We start from the raw sequence: 6,000 nt of genomic DNA, 5'->3' as shown, positions 1-6,000 counted from the left end.
GGTCTCTATGAGGACCTTTTTTTTTTTTTTTTTTTTTTTTTCTGTTTTTTAACAAATATGCAGCTTTTATGTAAAGGTCAATGGAAGGAGTTTACAAAGGAAGGTCCTTACTGTGTGCGTTGTGTGTGCGAGAGTGTGTGTGTGTGTGCGTCCTCAAAGGGAAAGTTATCAAATATCCTTTGTGTGGCTGGGAAAATGTGTGTCGTTGCTTTGCAGGTTGTTCAAGGTGTATGTGTGTTTTGTGTACACCCATATAGATGAAGTGTGTGTGTGTGTGTGTGTGTGTGTGTGTGTGTGTGTGTGTGTGTGTGTGTGTGTGTGTGTGTGTGTGTGTAGTACACCAGACCCACTTGTGGTTCTGATCTATGGTGGGTGAAAACAAGCTTTAGACATGTTTTACCAATTAGCCACACTGTTATGTGGGCTTAAAAGCCATGTTGTTTGGTTTGTACACCAATAAAAGTTCAAGCTCTGCTTCTAATCACTGACTTGCACACACACCAACACAAAAAAAAATAAAAAATTTTTGCAAAAATAAAAAAAAGAAATCCTGTAGAGTTTCTACTTTGAGAAAAAAAACGTGTGCTTCGCTGCCAGGAAGAAAAACAATGAAAAAATGTGGAGAAAAGAAACTTCAAGCGAATTAGTTTTTTTTGCTCGTGAAATGCTAAATTGTCAGCAATTATTGGAAGATTCATGCTGCATACTTTTATTTCTTTGGTTTTAAACTAGAGAGCCTTTTGGTACCAATTTCAGCAAAGTGGTACTACTTTGGGGGGTGGGGGGCCCTCAGTGGAGAAGATGGTGGACTTCAAATCTGAAGGTCATGAGTTTGAATTCCAGCACCACCATTGCTGGGCTCTTGAGCAAGGCCCTTATCCCTCAATTCCTCATTTGTATGACTGAAATAACTGTAAGGATGAGGTCGCTTGCCGTGAATGTATATTTTTGCTTGTTTGTCAATACTAAAAAGTCGTAACAATATAAAGTGTTAATCGCAGGACTCCCTGGTTTTAATTGTGGCCATGAAAATTCAATTTTCCTCTTCATGCACATGTGCTACTGGACTTGTTTTGTATAATGTTAGCTGGTTGGATTGAGTATTGAGTAGCTTGGCTAGGAAAAAAAAACGATGGTTGATTTATGTTTAAGATGTGCCATAGTACAATTTTTGTGGATATGTTGTGTGTATTGTGGATATTTGACCCATGGTATTTGGTACTTTATTAATGTGGACCTTCAGAGCAATCAGCACGAATATGTTTTTTTTTAGATTCTTTCGAGCGGTCTAATTTTGCTAACCTGATCACAACCTAACCACATGTCACATTTAATTAAATATAACCCTAGTAGATTTACATTAGATGTCATTCCATTCTTTTTGCAAGAGACATCAAAGAATATGCATCCAGTTTACAAGTACCTAGAAAAGCATATTTAGGGGGGGAGGGGGTTGAAGCTTTCCTTTCCTTTCCTTTCTTCTATTCTCTCGGGTAGCATCCATGTTGTTAAAAACCCCGAGCTCGCAAAACATCTCAGAATGACTCCAAGAGCTTTCATGATCGCAGAGCGTGTCCAATGCGTCTACTGTTTGAGAGCCATTCACTGGTCATTTGGGAAATAGGGGCATCATCCCGTTCCTGATAAACGCAGTCCATTTAAGGCTGGAGATCAAGGAGAAAAGCGTTCAAATATTCAAACGACTTCCTGGACTTCCTATCCAACTGGAGCTCATGACGCAGTTAATGCGGTTTGAACGAATAAAGGTTGACGTAGTGTGGATTTTATTTAAACTTGTAGATGTAAGAATATTTGTCATATAATTTATAGGACCTTTTACAAGAATTGGTGCCAGTGTGAGACCATGGAAACCTTTAATTGAATAATTCTCGCTGAATTTTATTGGTACTGGGAAAGAAAGTTGGATTTTCCATACATTTAATTAAAAGCAGGAATTTGTACCTGGGGGGCCTCCAAATGGTCATGGTTTTAAAAACGACCCGTTCTTGGAACAATGCAATTGAGTTCTTGACAGGTTTAAATGAACGTGTGAATGAAGCCCCGTATCCAGCTGCTCTGTAAATGGTGTGATGGCATCTCGATGTGCTGTGACCAAATGAAGTGCGGCTAGTAATTATTGCTTCGGAGAACCCTCACCATGGTGTTAGCTCCTTCTATGGGCTTACATTTGATTAGAGTCCTTGTATGAAACAGAATGGCTCAGGGAGCTGCTGCTGGATTTCACACATTTGCTACAGATATCACATGCTAGTGGAGAGCGTGAGGTAGTCTCAGAGATAGAGAGAGAGAGAGACGGAATAGATGTATGGGGGGAGGGGTGTTGGTTGGAGAGAAGCATAGGGAATGAGAGGGAGGGCTAGAGCGAGGGGAAGGAGAATGTCACGGGTTGTAGGTCACCATTTGCTTTCTTTACCCTTTCAACCCACTCCACTCCCCCGCTGTTCAGTCTCCTCCAATGGGGGCACTTTGTATTCTATATTGTGGTGTGGAAGATCAGCCATTAAGGTGGCTCAAGGCCACAAGTGCTCAATGTCCTATTTATCAGGCGAGCTTCAGCATCCTCCCATTATCCCATATAAGCATTGAAAATCCCTTGCTAATTCGGCTCCATATCTCATCCGCCTTACCTTTATGCATGGCCCAATAGGAAAACTAATGGATAGAGACAGTGCTAATGAAACACCATCCGCTGATGGCGGCCCCCTGTAGTGCGTCGAAGTTCATGAGACATGGCTCCCGAAAAGAGGCCTCACACACCATTTGGCGAATTACACAAATTTCCGCCAACGCATTTTGCGATTTGAGTGGTACAATGTTACCGGGAGGGGTTTCTCATCAAACCCGTTAAATGGTATTGTGGACATATCAATTACGTTGTATGCGATTTTTTCGAGTGGATATTTTTTTTGCAATGGGCTCGCAGCTGGGTGAGGCAGGATTAATAGCATGCCAGGCTAGTGCGAGGAGGGTGGTGGTGAGGGTGAGGATGGTGGTAATGGTGTGGTGTGGGGTTGAGGGGGGGCAGCCACATTCATTATGTTGCTTAATTGCAGCCTCGAGGCTGTAAATAATGATTGAAATAGCTCTGGACTGACTCGCGCGGCAGCCGCTTGTTGCTTTGTAACGCGAGTATCAGCGCCCATAGCTGAGCAGGTCTGGAAATATGTAACACGTGTGTGATGAGGCACGTTGCTTGTATTTTTTGTGTCATCTAGGATTTTAACGTAGAGGTGCTCTTTTCTGAGTTGCACAAGAAAATTGATGGCCTCATCCTCATCTGGATAATGTAAGTTTCTTTGTTTAAAGCTTGCACATTCAGGGGTCTACAGTTAAGTAGAAAAGGGAGATCTTTCTCTATGAGTTATGTCCATGCAAACAGATACCAACCATTACTCGAAGCTTAAAGGCACCATCAAATGCTCCAGATAAACTTATCTCATTCTTTATATAGTTGATAAGCCGAGGGAGCTGTTACTTCTTTAAATGTACTCCATTACGGCTCTTCGCAGAAGGTTTCCTCGCGGCTATCTCTCAATAGATGCTGATGCTTTGTAATGGCCTACCTTTAAAAAAAGCCTTTCCCATCTTTACCCATGGCATCGTGATTCAGCTTGGCCATTATGACGCTCCGTTCTTAAAACTGGGTTAATGAATATTCCCCAAAGCCTAATTGAATAGAGTACATTTCCACCACCTAGCACCCCCCCCCCCTTCTTGCACCACCCTCTCCCCCCTACCCCTGCCCCTTCAAAGTCATTCGTCCTGCTTTCATTTCTCCTCTCCCTCCACTGCTTTTCTCAACGGCTCGCATTTATATTGCTAATGAAGCGTTTCTTGGCATGACGAAAAGGGCAGTATGTGGATTTTAATCTGTTTCCTAGTGTTTCAGGGCTTTTAGAAAGAAAGAAAGTAAAGGGGGAGGGAGGGAGGAGAGGATGGTATGTGGCCATGGTGAGCATAAGACCTTCTCAACCGGGGTCAAATTTGTAAGTGGGCAGCCACAGTTGACTGACTTCACAATCTTGTCGAAACAACCCTAGTCAATACTATCTCATGCAAGAGGCGCTCAGTCGTAACTGGACTCTTTCATTTCTCTTCCTCGTGCAGCTCTGACTAAAGGCGCATAATAAGATAACGGTTTTGTGGAGCAAAGATGTCTTGACGGTATAAAAAATTGTTTTGTTTTACAAGTTTGTGGAAATGCAAGTTAAAATAAACTTATTTTCTTTTAGTCGTTTGACTTCATTGTATTTTCCAACTGACCACTGCAATAACGGCTAGAGGTCAATCACTGGTGCCGATGAATAGTTGTAATAGTTGATCGCAGAATCATTACGAGAGCGGCCTCTAGAGGCGAATCGTGTGCTGTTTGTTTTTACATGTGAGACGGCGCGCTGCACAGAGAGTGCTATATTATATTTATTATGTACAATTAAAGTATGAATATATACTTATATTAATTATATAATTGGATTTATTAATTAATATAGTCAAATTGATTTCCTTTAACATTTTCATGATTCAGTAATGTTGTTTTTTTTTTTTTAACAAAGTTTAGTACTATTTTACATGGAGTTTTATGTTTGTGGGTTTTTGTTTATCCAGTATCCATTTTTTAAAACTATTGGTTGATTAATCGGTTATCACAAGTACGTTCCAACCTAGCCACCAGGTTATGTACTGGGAAAATCGGTTGACCTCTAATTATTGCGATATCTTATATCATTAAAATAGCATGTTTTGGGTGAGATTACTCACTCTTACCAGTGAACATTACAGAAACTGTAAAAGCATACAGAACATATACAAACTTGAACATTTTGCCATGAAGAACCTGGTTTGATCAAATGTTCCTCTAGAAATGATCTAGTAGTAACCCAGTGTAACTTTGCACACATTCTTTCCTTTTCAAAATCTCTCTCATTTAAGAATCGGTCTAGGTATCAATTTGGTGTCATGGTGTTACCATAAGGAATGGGTACAGAATGCTATTAAACACCACATTTGGGCAGTTTAATGAATTGAATTTTGAAAAATGCATTAAGAAGGGCAATTAATACACTTTTGGAATAATCCTAAATGAATATGCTGCTTTAGGATTACAGAATCTGGCATTTTTGCTCCAACACAAATAAGTCCTACTAATGGAGATAGCCAGAAACCCCAATTGTTCCCTTAATCCCAGCAAATTAAATAGGAATGGATTAAACAGGGACGGCATTTCCACCGAGGAAGCCGACCCATAAGGTAGCCGACATTATTTAGCAATTTTTATTTTAAAAGCCATATTCATGATCCTGGCCTTACCATTCCCTGACTTGAAAAGATTTTCCATTTCTGTGGCAACGCATAGAGGGTTGTTGAGGATTTCTGTGATGTCCGCACGCACCATTACAGCCGCTTCTGCTACACCTTGAACCACTTTAGACTATTTAGAGAGTAGTGTTTGGCCAAGCCTGACCTTCACGACCTAGTCGCTGTAAATTCATGGCCCCCGAGGCATGTTCTTCATCCAACGTAGCATGTGTTTGGTTTGTGGACGAGCAAATAACCTTAAATCACTTAATGGCAAGACCTTGTCTAATGACACGACTATGGCTGGACTATGGAGGGAAGAATAGTAACTCGGGGCCTAGTCAAATTGGGCCTGGAATTCGTGGAATATTGTTGTCAGGCTTTACGTTGTCGGAAGATGGATGGCGCACATGTGGCCTTACACATCCTAGCGATTGAAACAACTGCAGTATCAGCGGGAGATGGATTCGATTTTGATTCCAAATGTGACACGCTGTAAGACATCGGGGGGGAAACAAGATCCATGACTTCAGCTCACAGTGCTCCCAATAAAGCCACTGAGTCAGAAGCTGATCTCAGTTGTTCCCTCCGCCTTATTGTCTTGTCTCTTCGGTGAAATCTTCATTCTTATCTGTTTCTACATCTGGATATGAAGCACAGCCTGACTGCTGAAATGGATCCCTT

The 6,000-nt window shown here is 41.3% G+C and overlaps 1 protein-coding gene across 1 annotated transcript in view; it reads left to right on the top strand.

Annotated features, from left to right (window-relative positions):
* LOC310726783 (cadherin-2-like) overlaps positions 1 to 6,000 on the top strand; it is a 104,562-nt gene that overhangs the window by 1,943 nt on the left and 96,619 nt on the right. The window lies entirely within an intron of this gene.

Source organism: Silurus aristotelis, assembly GCF_946808225.1.
Source record: "Silurus aristotelis genome assembly, chromosome: 5".
Lineage (NCBI taxonomy): Eukaryota > Metazoa > Chordata > Actinopteri > Siluriformes > Siluridae > Silurus > Silurus aristotelis.
Note: the sequence above shows the minus strand (reverse complement) of the source record. Positions and strands in the feature narration are given on the sequence as shown.